This window comes from Budorcas taxicolor, chromosome 2 (genome assembly GCF_023091745.1).
Source record: "Budorcas taxicolor isolate Tak-1 chromosome 2, Takin1.1, whole genome shotgun sequence".
NCBI lineage: Eukaryota > Metazoa > Chordata > Mammalia > Artiodactyla > Bovidae > Budorcas > Budorcas taxicolor.
The window spans coordinates 98,044,911-98,060,407 of NC_068911.1; the positions used below are offsets into that span (position 1 = coordinate 98,044,911).

Sequence of the window (15,497 nt, forward strand, 5' to 3'; positions counted from 1 at the left end):
ATAAAATGAAAAATATAGCTGTCAAAGCTTTCACATGCTTTGTATTAAATATTCAGAATGAGAACATATCTTAAGTTAATTTGAACATGTAACTGAGATATACCAATAAGATAAAGTGAATTGAAAGCAAAATCACTGTGCAATTTGTTTGAGGTACTTATGTTTATCATGATGTGAATTTATTGAAAACTTATTCTTTCAGCCAGTAGGGGACTATGGTCTGTACTGAGGGGAACTCAGTATCATCGTTTCTATTGAGACTAAGATTATGGCTGCATTAAAAAAGGAATTCAGAAAGGAGTTTTAGCTTGAATCAATTAGATTTGTTCACTATTATTTAGTATAGAGGCATTGATTATTGTTTTATTACTTTTATCTTTTGATAAAAGTTTGTTTTATCAAAAACAAGTTTGTTCATGAAAATTTCTGTAGTTACAAATTAAAAATCAATGTATAAGCAGTTTTGCACATAAAGCTTTCTGTTGGAAATGAATTCAAAATTTTCCTTCTGGCAATATACTTTTTAAAAATCTGAGGCAAATACAGTGGCTGTGAAACAGGGTCATAAAAAAATCACAATTTTTCCCTTTTTTTCAATGGCTTCAAAATAAACATTGGGAGAGTACTTCAATACTTTTTTTTTTTAATTTAGCAACTTTTCTTTCATTTTTCTGTATTCATTAAAAAGGCTAGGTATTTGTCATTTTTGTTTGTGTAGTGCTACTAAAAAAATCAAGAGTATGAATTATGATTGCTGGGTATATCTGACAGAAATATCAAAGACCTAGTGTATGAACATGGTATCACAGGAGGAAATAGTAGCCAATGCTTGAAAGTACTGATGGGAGAAGGCAATGGCAACCCACTCCAGTACTCTTGCCTGGAGAATCCCATGGATGGAGGAGTCTGATAGGCTGCAGTCCATGGGGTCGCTAAGAGTTGGACACGACTGAACAATTTCACTTTCACTTTTCACTTTCATGCATTGGAGAAGGAAATGGCAACCCACTCCAGTGTTCTTGCCTGGAGAATCCCAGGGATGGGGGAGCCTGGTGGGCTGCCGACTATGGGGTCGCACAGAGTCGGACATGACTGAAGCAACTTAGCAGCAGCAAAAGTACTGATGACATATTCATTTCCCAAATCTGAAAGGAATAAGTAGGGAAAATGTGTTCTTTAGAGAAAAAAATACTTGGATCTGATTCTGTAACTGAGATCAAGGCATCATTTTTATGCTTTATTTACTGAATCCATAAAAGTACTTTAAATTTTTATCTGAAAAAGTACAAATATAATATTTTAATTGTTTCCAAGTTGCCTCATTGTTTGATAATGATATGCCCCTTTTGAATTCATTCACTAAATAAGTTGTGTTTTACTATCCAGTGGCTTGTTCTTCCCAGGTAGCTCAGTGGTAAAGAATCCACCTGCAATGAAAGAAACATTGGTTCGATGACTGGGTTGAGAAGATCCCCTGGAGAAGGAAATGGCAACGTACTCTGGTAGTCTTGCCTGGGAAATCCCATGGACAGAGGAGCCTGGCTGACTACAGTCCATGGGTTGCAAAAGAGTCAGACACAATTTAGCAACTAAGGAACAATAATCCAGTGGCTTTTTACAAACGATACTGGGACTAGTCCCATTGGAGATTCTAATTCTTTATCATCCATCATCCTTGGCCCCTACATCTATGTCACTTCTGGATGAAAATTATATAATCCTATATAATATTTCACAGTGGTCTAGCTAATCAGATTATCTGTTCTCATGCCAGCAGGAAATCCTATTCAAAAGACATGGTTGGACAAAGCTTTTGCATAGTGAACTGCTAAGGAAAAAAGGGCAGAAATGAAGACATGTTTGCTAGAAAAGTGGGCAAGATTGTCTCAGTCACCTTACTTAATCTGCAACAACATACTGAGGTAGGTATTGTTTCTCTCATTTTATGTTTGAAAAAAGTAAGGCTTACAGAGTTTGAGTGCCCAGTAAGTGAGCAGGAACACTGACCCACAGTTAGAAACTGTGTTTAATACACATCCTCAGAAGGAAGTTGAAGGAGGGAGTTCAAACCAAGTATCTTAATGAACCAATAAACTAGTAGAACCTGAGATCATCGGTGCCTAGAAGCTGAGCAGAAGAACAGAAACTAACAGTAAAATAGAGTAGCCTCAACTAGAGTAGAGTAAAATAGTTTAATTGAAGTTACCGTGAGGCTAGAGTTGATGCTTTTTATAAGTGACTCATTTTTGTCATTTATAGTACTAATTAAATTACATTAAAAAAATCAGGCTTATTAGAATTTTCCTATATTTCAATCATTAATTCTTCAAAAGTAGTTAATGACACATCTTCCTAGGCGCGAAAGATAGAAATAGTAGAGTGAACTAAAATAGCAATGGTTCCTTCCCACAAACAGCTTAAAGTCTTCGGGTATGGGTGTGAAGCTAATTAAACAAATATTAATTCAACAAAGGGTGGGTGCATAGTCCCCATCTTTGCCTCATGGTGTTCATGACATTATGAGGCTCATCATTAAGAATTGTGGGTGGGACCTGTGACTTTTCATCAATAATAATGGATTCAGGTGAAATAACAAAGTGGAAAGAACTGAGAGAGGGAAAATGGACCAAAACCTAGACGTTTGATAGCAAACAAGAGCTAAAAAAGGCCGAGTTTTTGACAGATTTTGTTAGGAGTGAGATATTGAGTGGATTTAAAAACTGAAAAAAATGAAATTAGAGACTCAGAAAGGGTAAGGAGTTTCAGTTTCATCAACCCAGTTATTGAACTAATTAAGAGAAGTAGAGTAAGAGCAACAGAAGAAAGAAAACAATGGCTCTTTATAGAGGCTTTTTATACCATAATTCCCTAATAATTATCACTCTAGGTCAGAGTGCTTCAGAGCCGGAAGAGAAAATGTATGGCAGGAAAGTCTAATCTCTAGATGTGACAATAACATCATTGAATTCTGTTACCAAAGCAATAACTTGAAGAAAATATTCATCAGAAGAATTCAACAAACCATAATGCAAACACTCTTACAATTATGAAAAAATAGGATGGAGGAGATATTCCGTGTTGTGTGTGTTTCAGATTCCTGAAGTCAGTAGTGGTTAATTGTCTCTGTTACTGATTTTTCATATGATGTTTTTCTTCATTGAATATTTATTCTGATATAAAATATTAATAATTGTCATATTCTTGTAATCATTTGTAGTATAAATAATTTTAATGAAATTCTAATGTTATTTCGATGAAAATAATTGCAGCTTTCTAAATTTAATCACTTTATACTTTTACATGATAAAAAATAATAATTTAAATGGCATATTACAACAAGAGAATGACACTTTGTCTTATTAACATTTCTTTTTACACTTAATTCCTTGTGAAGTAAAAAATCTTAGAATCTCTTCTTTACTTTCTGAATATTCTGAATATTTTCATGATAAACACCATCAATGATATATTTTTAATATAAGAGCCCACTTTTATCATAACTAGATTAAAATTTTGAAAATCATTGTTAAATAAGAAAAGGAAAATATTTTTTATTAAGATAATATGTTTGAGAGATAAAGTATTTTCCCCATATTATTTTCCAAATAATAAAAATGAACAATGTGAAAACAAGTGATTGACTGTCCTCAAACCTTAAGCAAAGATCTTGTAAAAATACTCAAAAAGAGTGTGACTTAGGAATATGTGGGTTCTTCCTGATTTAGGTTCTCATAAGTTGTTTTGTTAATTTTGAGAGCAACAAAAACAACTGTTAATTGAGATTTCATTATGAGTCAGACATAGTTCTAAACAATCACTTAATCTTCAAAAGAATCATATGACGTAGATAGTGTTATCATTCTTATTATACAAATGAGAAAACTGAGGTTCCAAGACTCTATATAAACAGTCAAAGATAATACAATTATTGGCCCTTGAAGCCCAAAATGTAGATATGGACCATCATGACCAAGTATATTCATAAACATATGCAAAATCACCTGAGACAGTTTTTTTTTTTTAATTCATCAGAGATTCTTTAAAAAAAAAGCAATATTCCTTAGATTACTTAAATACTACGCTTGGGGTTCTGACCTAGCAAAACACCAGGCTAGATGACAGCCACATTCTATTTATACACAATGTTTCTCCTGCAAAAAAAAAAAAAAAAAATTATTCCTTCTGATCTTCGATAATCTCTGTAGTCATTTCCTCTTCTTCAAAATGTGTGAACCTATGGATCTAATACAGTGAATCTGAATAAGCATATCAATCATATATTGCACCTTGAAGCCTTGGCAAATGAAATGAGGACTGTTTAAAGTCAATAAAGAAATGATTGTTTCAAAGAATACTTATTCAAACTCAAAATACATTTCAAAAAACCTTGGGGAAAGTTAAATTCATTTTAAGACCCTCACCACTTGGAATACAGGAAAGGTAAATCAAAATGCAAAAGAAATGTAATATAAATGAAATTTTAGCATGAATTCTAATAAGCAAATATTCTAAAGCTAATGAAGTAAAATTAAAAACCATTAAATTAGGTTATAAGTAGCTATTATCACAACAGGCTCATAAATCATATCTATGAGCTGAATATGAATAATAACAATTAAGATGCCATCTCATCATACTTGGATAGAAATTTTAGTCTCTTGCCATCAAAAATTAAAAATCAAACAGGGAGTTAATTTACTTGGAATGAAGATATTAGCAGAATTTTGAGAGAAGTTGTTGGAAGAGATCCAATAAATAATAAAAAAGTAAAGATTTTAATAGGCTTTTTGTTCTTTGAACATCATAAATTTCCTAAAAGGATTTTCAAATAAGTATTATCAAATGGAAAGCAGCACTTATAATACAGGCATCTTTGAGACGTGATATTCAGATTTAGTAAGAGGAAGCCACCAGGGATCCACTGAATATGATTTTGGATGCTAAGAGTTATAGAATGAAATATCCAAATGCTCCTTGATCTCCTTAGCAAGCCTTTAATGGCAGAATCTCCAGTATGAATCCCTAAATATTTCATGCACTGAATTAATTTAAATTATTCTGCAAGCCCCTTACCTCTCCTCACCCCATAACTCACCAAAACTAAACAGAACAACTTATCCCAGTTTTCCTGACTTCTGTTAAAAATGCAATTAATCATTGGAACACAATCCAACATATAAAGAAATTAGATCACAGTCTTTTCTAAGAAAGTATATTTGCATAAAAACTGCTTTCATAATGTCCTTTATTTGGCAGTTTATTACCATACATTTAATAATTTAAGTCTGTGCTTAGAAATATAAACTTGATTGGGAGCAAGTTTCTTCTTCTTTCCCTTTTCCTTTTCATCTTCTCTTCCCTTTTCTTCATTTTTTTTCCTACCCTTCCACCCCTCTTCTCTTAGTTTTCTTTCTCTTTGTCTCTTGAGGTCACAAGTTAGAACTAAATACAATTGTCTTACTGCTTACATGACCTCAAAAAATGTGTTGAATCAACAAAACTGTTACAGCATTACAAAAAATAGAACATTTGGGGTACAGCATTTGTTGATTTTTAAACAAAATCTGTAATAGCAATTGGAGATAAGTTTGAATGCCTGTCATATCCTAATGTCCTCTATAAGCTAGTGTGTGTGTGTTTTAGTCACTCAGTCATGTCTGACTCTTTGTAACCCCATGGACTATAGCCCACCAGGCTCCTCAATCTGTGGAATTCTCCAGGCAAGAATACTGTAGTGGGTTGCGGTTTCTTTCTTCACCTGTATAAGATAACCATAAGTGAAAGTGTAGTACTTAAAATCCTCATCAAATAATCAAGTTTCACAGAATCAAAAGTTCCTCAAAGGTTGTTTTATTCAGGACATAATGAGAAATTTATTCATTCGGGACATAATGAGAAATTTATTCATTCAGGACATAATGAGAAATTTATTCATTCACATCGGTTTTATATAGTCTTAATTTTCATAATAAAACTTTTTGGCAGCTGAACTTTAAGAAATGGGAAAAGGCAAAGATGAGAAGATTATAGTAAAGTTTGTTACAAATTTGTCTCAACTTACTAGGCTTTACTGTATCCACCTATTAAAACAAAAATGGAAGGGAAGAGAGTCATCAGACTCATCAATATGCATAGATTTCCATTAAACTGGTTTTAGTTTCTGAGTTATCTTTATCAGCAGATTGCCTTTTTCAAAGCTTCATATTTATTCCTGGAGAATCTGAGTTTAAAAACTGGAAGGGAATCTTAAAGATGTCCAGGTGTAACTATTTATTTTTCCCATAATTAAACCAAGACCTGGAAAGGTGTTGGGACTTGAGCCTCTTTGTTTTTAAGATAAAAATCAAAACTTCTAACTTGACACAAGGACCTCAATGATCCTGCCTAGAACACCCCACCACTGCCTGTTCCCTTTCAGTCTGATTAAAAGTTAGGATTTCTCCAGTCAGTTCATGTATCACCTCCTCAGCAAAAGTTTTCTCCAGTTCCTCTCTCTCTTTTCCCTGTCACACTGAATGATAAATTCCAGAAGATATTACTGAATTCCCAGTGTTTTCATACTTCTTTGCCTAGTAGATGCTCAAGCAATATGTTTGCAGTTGATAAATGAAACAATGGTATGCCATTTGAGTAGCCTAGCATCATTTGAACAGACATCAGTCTTTAATTCTCCTCTCATTCCTGTCCCTCTAGCCAATCTTTTCTCTATGTCCTCCCAGTTCAGTCAGTCAGTTCATTTGCTCAGTCATGTCTAACTCTTTGTGACCCCATGCATTGTAGCATGCCAGGCTTCTCTGTCCATGGGGATTCTCCAGGCAAGAATACTGGACTGGGCTTCCATGCCCTTCTCCAGGGTATCTTCCCAACCCAGGGATCGAACCCAGGTCTTCTGCATTGCAGGCAGATTCTTTACTGTCTGAGACATCAGGGAAGCCCGAGAAGCCTACAACATCTCATCACCTCCTCTGCTGCTTCCCTGCTTTAAACTGTTGTCACCTCTTGTCTTCTTTCCTCAATGGCTCCCCAGCGGGTTTTCCAAAGTCCACCATTACCCTCTTACTACCTGTTCCCAAGAAAGCCACCAGAATGATCACTTTAAATTTTCTATATCATACCACTTTTCAGGCAAAATAGGAATGGATCCCAAGTCTTTACATTGCCTTTTAAGGAGCTGGATTTCCTGGACCATTTTGTCTCACTAATATACAATTTGCTAAATCTGCTCCAGCCATGCTGGCTTTCTCAACACACTCTTGTCTTTGAGCTTTTGATAAAATACTCCCACTGCCTGGAACCCTCTTCACTAAATAATTGTTTGGCACACTCTTCACCTCCTTCACCTCTTCATCCATATCATATTTCCCAATGATGAGCCTTCTTGAATGCCTTTTGAATACTGTGCATGGCCAAGTTTTCCAGATTATTCTTATACCCTTTTTTCTGTCCTGTTTTTCCAATTATCCATAGGACTTATCAATTTTAAATGTATCATGCAATTTGCTCTGTACATAATCTGTCTATCCTTAATAGAATGTAAGCTCTATAAGAGGAAGGATTCTGTGCTATATTTATCCATATATCCAAAAGATTTTTTTAAATGCCTGGACTATAGTAGATGTTCAATAAATGTTTCTTTAATGAATGTAAATGTGGTACAGGGACATAATTCAGCCATGCCTGAAAGGATTATAAGTCAAAATTTTTCCATAATGTTCAGTCACAATATTAACTTCTTTTCATATACAATTATATACTTTTTTTTCCATCTTTCTTTTTAGTTATTCTGAGTTACGCTATCTCACATGCTAGTAAAGTAATGCTTAAAATTCTCCAAGCCAGTCTTCAGCAATAAATGAACTGTGAACTTCCAGATGTTCAAGCTGGTTTTAGAAAAGGCAGAGGAGCCAGAGATCAAATTGCCAACATCCGCTGGATCATTGAAAAAGCAAGAGAGTTCCAGAAAAACATCTATTTCTGTTTTATTTACTATGCCAAGCCTTTGACTCTGTGGATCACAATAAACTGTGGAAAATTCTGAAAGAGATGGAAATACCAGACCACCTGACCTGCCTCTTGAGAAACCTGTATGCAGGTCAGGAGGCAACAGTTAGAATTGGACATGGAACAACAGACTGGTTCCAAATAGGAAAAGGAGTATATCAAAGCTGTATATTGTCACCCTGCTTATTTAACTTATATGCAGAGTACATCATGAGAAACGCTGGGCTGGAAGAAGCACAAGCTGGAATCAAGATTGCTGGGAGAAATATCAATAAGCTCAGATATGCAAATGACACCACCCTTATGGCAGAAAGTGAAGAAGAACTAAAGAGCCTCTTGATGAAAGTGAAAGAGGAGAGTGAAAAAGTTGGCTTAAAACTCAACATTCAGAAAACTAAGATCATGGCATCCGGTCCTATCACTTCATGGCAAATAGATGGGGAAACAGTGGAAACAGGGGCTTGACTTCATTTTTCTGGGCTCTAAAATCACTGCAGATGGTGACTGCAGCCATGAAATCAAAAGACGCTTACTCCTTGGAAGGAAAGTTATGACCAACCTAGATAGCGTATTAAAAAGCAAAGATATTACTTTGCCAACAAAGGTCCATCTAGTCAAGGCTATGGTTTTTCCAGTGGTCATGTATGGCTGTGAGAGTTGGACTATAAAGAAAGCTGAGCACCAAAGAATTGATGCTTTTAAACTGCGGTGTTGGAGAAGACTCTTGTGAGTCCCTGGACTGCAAGGAGATCCAACCAGTCCATCCTAAAGGAGATCAGTCTTGGGTGTTCATTGGAAGGACTGATGTTGAAGCTGAAACTCCAGTACTTTGGCCACCTGATGCGAAGAGCTGACTCATTTGAAAAGACCCTGATGCTAGGAAAGATTGAGGGCAGGAGGAGAAAGGGACGACAGAGGATGAGATGGCTGGATGGCATCACTGAGTTGATGGACATGGGTTTGGATGGACTCTGGGAGTTGGTGACAGACAGAGAGCCCTGGCGTGCTGCGGTTCATGGGGTCGCAAAGAGTCGGACACAACTGAGTGACTGAACTAAACTGAACTGAACTGACTGAAGCTCTATCCCTCTGTAATCGGCCAAGGTGTTTCTTCTGCCTGCACTGACAGTCTTTTCTAAGAAGCAATCCAGTTGGATGCCAAATGCAAACAAAGGTGGGTTTTAGCAACTCTGCCTTCAGGGAAGTAAGATCAGTGGGTATGACATGAGCATGGTTGCACAGTACATAAGTATCCCAGTAAATTTTTAGGTCATCTCTCACAGGGAAGCATTAATATTGCTAAGCTACCATGCAGAAGGAGAAGAAAGGCTTGGGAAAGAGGAACAAAATTGCTAAAGTTCTAGTTGATATTAGAATAGGAAACGTAGAGCTACTGTATAGGAATGAGGATCAGGGAAAGCAGTAGATATAAACTATAACAAACGACAAAAACAAAAACAGAAGCTCAACTAAAAATAAGAGAAGGAGCAGTGAGAATCTAAATCTAAGCAGTTAGTAAAGAGCATATTTGAAGGAAAAGTAAACTTATGGCTAAGTGATAGAACAGATTCAAAGGTGCTAATGACGATGAAAATCTTGACAAAATGGGATGTTTCAGCTTGTGAATTGTGCATTCATTCCTTGTCAGCAATGAGTTTCCAAGCATGACTATTTCAAGGCTCAATATGGCCATAACATTAGATAGGCAAATATTGCCAACTCACTCCTAGTAAAGAAGGTCTTTATCAATTCTTAATTTATTAAAAAACATAAATAAAAAATGTATTCACAATTGCTCTGCTCTATTCTAAGTCAACTGATTTAACATTGCTTTGGAAAAGAGTTTGAGGAGTTATGGGGATTCAATTCCTTTTCATCCACTCATTTGCCCGATCATATGGAAATATCATTATGAGAGAGTGCTTTGCTTGGTTGTGATACATATTCAATTACATCTTCAAATCTTACTCAAAAGAAGGCTTGTTAAAATATGTCCAGTGAGCTAACAGTATGATAAACATAGTTTCAAAAATTCCTGATATTATAAATTTTGGTTATTGAAAACTGTTTCCTGAAGATTCAGAATAGTATGTTGTCCTTACACGAGCTAAATCAATATTTTATTGGTGTGAATGCTTCATTAACAAAAATATTCTGCTTATCATTTCTTGAAATCTACTATTATTTTAAAATATTGGCTTATAATCCTCTATGGTGATATTGATGCAAAAATCATAAAACACATCAAGATTTCTGAACTTAGGACTTTAGAAAGAACTATTTGCAATGTTGATTAAAGTTGATTAAAATACTCATGAAGGATTTTTAAAGTTGTCTATAGCTGGTTTTCATGGATATATATAGTCTTTGTAGAAGCATATGGAAATGCATATTTAATTTGACAGTATTTTGCAAATCATACTCACTTCAGAGTAACTTGCAAAGTAGAAATGCTTTCATATGCTAGAAGATAGTTTGTCTATTATGCTGAGAGTAAAGAAAGAGCCATGTATTTAACAACAAAATAAAGATATATATATATATATATATTCTTGGACATTGTGGATTATGATAATAAAGGACGATCAGAAGGACAATGTCCCTGTACTTTAACATTTAGAATTATGTTATAGTCAATTTTTCAAACAATCACACTGGACATACTAAAGTGAATTCTCACAAAGATCACAGGCACCCTTAAAAAAAAAGATTCAAATGGTCATTTTCTGTCTAGGTTTCCATACTAATGCCAAGTCTTCTGAGACTGTGACCAAATATGATCAGAACAAAGATTTAGAAGAGAGTAAAGGCAATCTATCTTTACATGAACTTATCATGATGAAGACAAACCTCAACACTAGAGAAAAGGATAATTTCCACTCCATCAAATTCTCTCCTCTGGAGTGGAGTTAAAAACAAGTGACCAAAGAGAAACTGATTCATAGGAATTCAGACCTCTGTTTTGAGTCATGCATTACAAGCATTTTCGTGGCCTGTGAAGTTAGCCCAGCTCAGTCTTGGAAGCAGCAGGACCCAGTGGCTCTTGTGCAATGAGTAGTTTCCCATGCTGCCCCACACAACTGTATCACTGCACCTCTTAGAGAGTCAGATGGATACATGTGTTTTCTCAACGAGAACAAATAAAGTTTAGTAATAACACTTCATATTTTATATTAAAAAAGAAGGTCATTTTAGGGACAAAACTTGAAGTAATTAAAACAAGAGCTGAAGCTCTTTGGCAAGTTTATATTTTGTGTCTAAAGGATTCACTGACCTGATAAATCTTCAGGGACACTAGACTGCAATTTTCGAGGAGAAAATAAATTTTGAGGTTTCAAAGGACTTCAATTTTCTCATATTAGTGATTATGTCATCATTTTCTGAGAATAGTGATTTGCAAACAACATCAACTTTAATGTAGTTTTATACTGATAATTACTCTTCCTGTTTTCTTTTAAGAGTCAGGATTCCTTTATCTCTTGAGTGGAGAAAATCATATTATTTATTGAAATTATTCTTAACTGTGATCTTGCCTTAGTGCATAAACATTATTTTTATGATCACAGCTTAAATTCACCACACTCAAAAATTATCTGATTTGCATAATAAAAAGTCAAGCTTTGAAGGTGAGGAGTCCTTTCAGAATTATTGATCTAAAATGGTTTCTGAATGAAGATATGAATGATTTATGTGTCATGAATCCATAGGTGAGTTTTCTCCACTCATATTGTCTTCCTTTGGATCCTTTACACTGATGATTTGGAGACTAGGATTTCTCATAGGTATAACCCACTCACGAGCATGGCTCTGGAACTAAGTGAGGATATGAGGCAAACTTGCCTTTACTACTGTTTATAATTTCTAAAATACTGTAGAAAAGAGATAAAGAGCAAGATTATGATCCTAGGCAGACTTTTAAATGTTAAGTCAATAACTCAGATTCCATGAGAATTCTATCAAGTGTATGAAAAGATCACTTGACATATCCTTTAAAGGAAAGCCATTTAACTAATTCATTATACTTCCTTAAATTTATGAAACTAATCAAGTTAAATCTCTCTCATAGACAACAATTTCAGCTTTCAAAGTAACAGATTAAATTTATACACTTAGTTAACATAGCATTTCATTTTGCAGAGGAACAGTATCTGTAAATTTCACCACAAACTTCTTCAAGCTTGTCCAAAGGAGCTCTGAGTTATCTCTACCTGTACTGTTCCTATTGTGATACATGAGAATTCACCTCGCAGTTATTTAGGAATTGCCTTGTGGCACATATTCTAACCCTATATTACCTATCATTTAAATTGTTTATTCAGCTATTGAAATAACATCTCTCCAAATGGGTTGTATGATTTAAAAAAATGTAGCATCCTATATTTATTTCTATCTATGAAAGTTTCCTGTACAAAAATAAATGTTGGTTATATTGTCTCATGCCTCCTCAAATGACTGAGAAACATTCTCTTTACTTGATAAAGCAGTGAGCACCTTAGAAAGGATATTTGTGTTGGAGTAGAATAAAATGGAAGCTTCATCATGCTTAATTCATAAGACTGGAAAGATATATAGTCCTCATTATTTGCTAGGCTTTCTTTGCGACTCAGCTAGTAAAGAATCTGCCTGTAATGTGGGAGACCTCCCTGATTTGGGAAGATCCCCTGGAGAAGGGAAAGGCTACCTACTCCAGTATTCTGGCCTGGAGAATTCCATGGACTATATGGTCCATGAGGTCATGAAGTTTCAGACAGGACTAAGTGACTTTCATTTTAAAGAATCTGCCTGCTAATGCAGGAGCTGCAGGAGCCTTGGGTTTGATCCCTGGGTAGGGAAGATCCCACAGAGGAGAAAATGGCAACCCACTCCAGTATGCTTGCTGGGATAATTCCATGGACAAAGGATCTTGGTGGGCTAGAGTCCGTGGGGTGGCAGAGTCAGGCATGACTGAGCAACTGAGCATGCATGGAATACTGGGAAAAGGTCTTTTAAAATAGATCTATTTTAAACCAGTAACCATAGTTTTGTAGTAAATATGAAGGAACAAATAAAAGATTTGATTGCAATGCTTTTGAAAAATAAAACTTTAAATTGTATAACAAATTTAATTTATAATTTGACAAAACTTACATTAAAATCATAATATGCAAATTATTAAAAAGAATGAATAGTAAATCAAATGTTGATTTTTTTTTTTCTGGTGTACTTGACAAATGTCATGGTAGCAAGCTAGAATCTTTTTTGTGTTATATTTAACTTTTTAGCATGAGCATAAAGATGATCATTTCCACAAAAGTTTTGAAGCATTCATCAGTTCCTCTTGATCCCTCATATTCAAGTCATTTGATTTTGAAGTACCATGCCTAATTTCCTCTACTTCATTTGTTAATGCTTTTGATTCTAACATATTCTCATTGTTCATGATTTTGTGATTAAGCAGTTCTTCAGTATAACTTGCATCATGAAATGCTGAATCTCATGAAAAATTTTACTTTACAATTCATTTGCATAAAATTTTTACTGTGTTATAACATTCTATCATCAGCAAGAGACCAAAATATTTTTTATAATAATGCGTAGAGATAAATGTTAATACTAATTGAGAAAGGGTGTTCGATAAAGGTTAATTTTATAAGTGAGTAGTTCACAGTTTTTACTTTCCTACATAGTCATGTATCTTTCGGGATTAGAATAATACTTTGATGTAATCAGAAGCTCTTGCAATTTGCAATCAGATAAAAAATAAGGGATAGAAAGTAAGCAAGTCATAAAGCTAGAAATACAGTTGGTATCTTCTGCAAATGTCTGTTTTTGACATCATTACAGTGCATGAGATACACCTGGTTAAAAGGACCAAGGGCTGAGGTATTGAGGGAATCAATGAAAAAGTGAAAGAGTAAACTTTATCAAATACAGGAAAGCAATCACATACGTTGGAGCAGAAGCAAGGGGAAATGATACACTGGAAGATTAGGGCTGTGGGAGGTAACATTAAGGACAAAGGGGTGGCCAAGCACATTTAATATGGCTGTCTGATAGGGCAGGAAGTTGTGGCTAAGATGCCATCCACGTTAATTCGTGCTGAACATTTAACTCCAGAAACAAGCTAAATGCGTAGAATAAATGCCCTGGGAGGTCTGAGTCATAGTTTCACTAAGGATTCTGTGAAAACTTTCACTGAGAAATACATTGGTATTGGCCTATCCCATTTGCAAGTATCTGGAGTCTGGTGAATTCACCCACCTTGCTACCACCACCGACACTCCCTCATTCTCCCAGTCTTTAATACCAAGACTTTATATAGATACTAGAAAAAGATGTGATAATTAGTAGGTCAGAAAGAATCACAGAAACCAAAACAGGGTTTAAATTATAGATGAGTTTGGGTTTGTGGTATTCTCCAGCATTGCCTGGGGAAGGAAGTATAATCAGATACATCATCATCACACCCCAGAACGAGTAGATGATCTCTCTCTATAACATGAATTGTTCTGTTGGGTCAAGCATGAAACATGCTTATAATTTTAAGCCATTTTTATAAATTTTCTTGATGCTTCTTTTTATCCTTTCTTAGACTTTTTATGTTGTTTTATGGGTCTATTTTTTAAGTTCACAAATAATAATAATAGTAATAATCTATACTTCTGAGTTTAAAATTTGCCTTTCCCATGCACTGATACAGCCAGCCTCTTCTGCTGGTTCTTTTTAACCTGCAAATTACTTATTACAATAAAGGAGATGACTCAAGCTCTTAATAAAGCCTTAAAAATGTCATCTCTACTTAAAGCCTTCAATCAAATACCTCTAACTGTTTATGGAAATGTATTGGCATGATTTGAAATTCTATCATTTTCAAAAAATCATCAGTAGGCTCCATTCTTGACCACTCAGAAAACTTAAAAAAAAATAGGGGAAGCAAGAATTTCAGGAGAGCTAATATATGAGAGCATTTGAAAGATTATGCCAGCATGGAAAGTGAAGAACAGCAATTTTCTAGTATGTATGATTTCACTGGATAGAGTAAAAGAAAAGCAAGCCACAGAAAGAATCTTAATAACTCACTCCTGTTTCTTGCTTGAGTCTCTCTGAAAAAAACAAGAAGTGATGGGTGGTGTCTTGAATTGCAGTCTGTGGGCTTTTACAAAAGAATCATTTTATAGCCTTCACATATGTTTGAATCTTCTAAAACAAAAAGTTAAGTATTGATCTAAAGTCTTTCAGAAAGTCTATAAGTCTTTAATATGTATAAAGTTAAAAGAAAAATGCAAGATTTTCAAGGACCTGAAATGCAGGAGACTTGGTTTCGATCCCTGGGTCAGAAGATTCCCCTGGAGAAGGGAATGGCTCCCACTCCAGTAATATATTTTGCCTGGAAAACCCCATGGACAGAGGAGTCTGGCAGGCTACAATCCATGAGGTCGCAAAGAGTTGGACATGACTGAGCGATTAATGCTTTCACTTGAAGGATTTCTTTAAAAGGTGATATATTTCTAATGTTT

General features: G+C 34.9%; 1 protein-coding gene across 1 annotated transcript in view; it reads right to left on the minus strand.

The window, feature by feature from the left end:
- Positions 1–15,497, minus strand: part of KYNU (kynureninase) — a 109,664-nt gene that overhangs the window by 17,231 nt on the left and 76,936 nt on the right. The gene's annotated exons all lie outside the window — the stretch shown is intronic.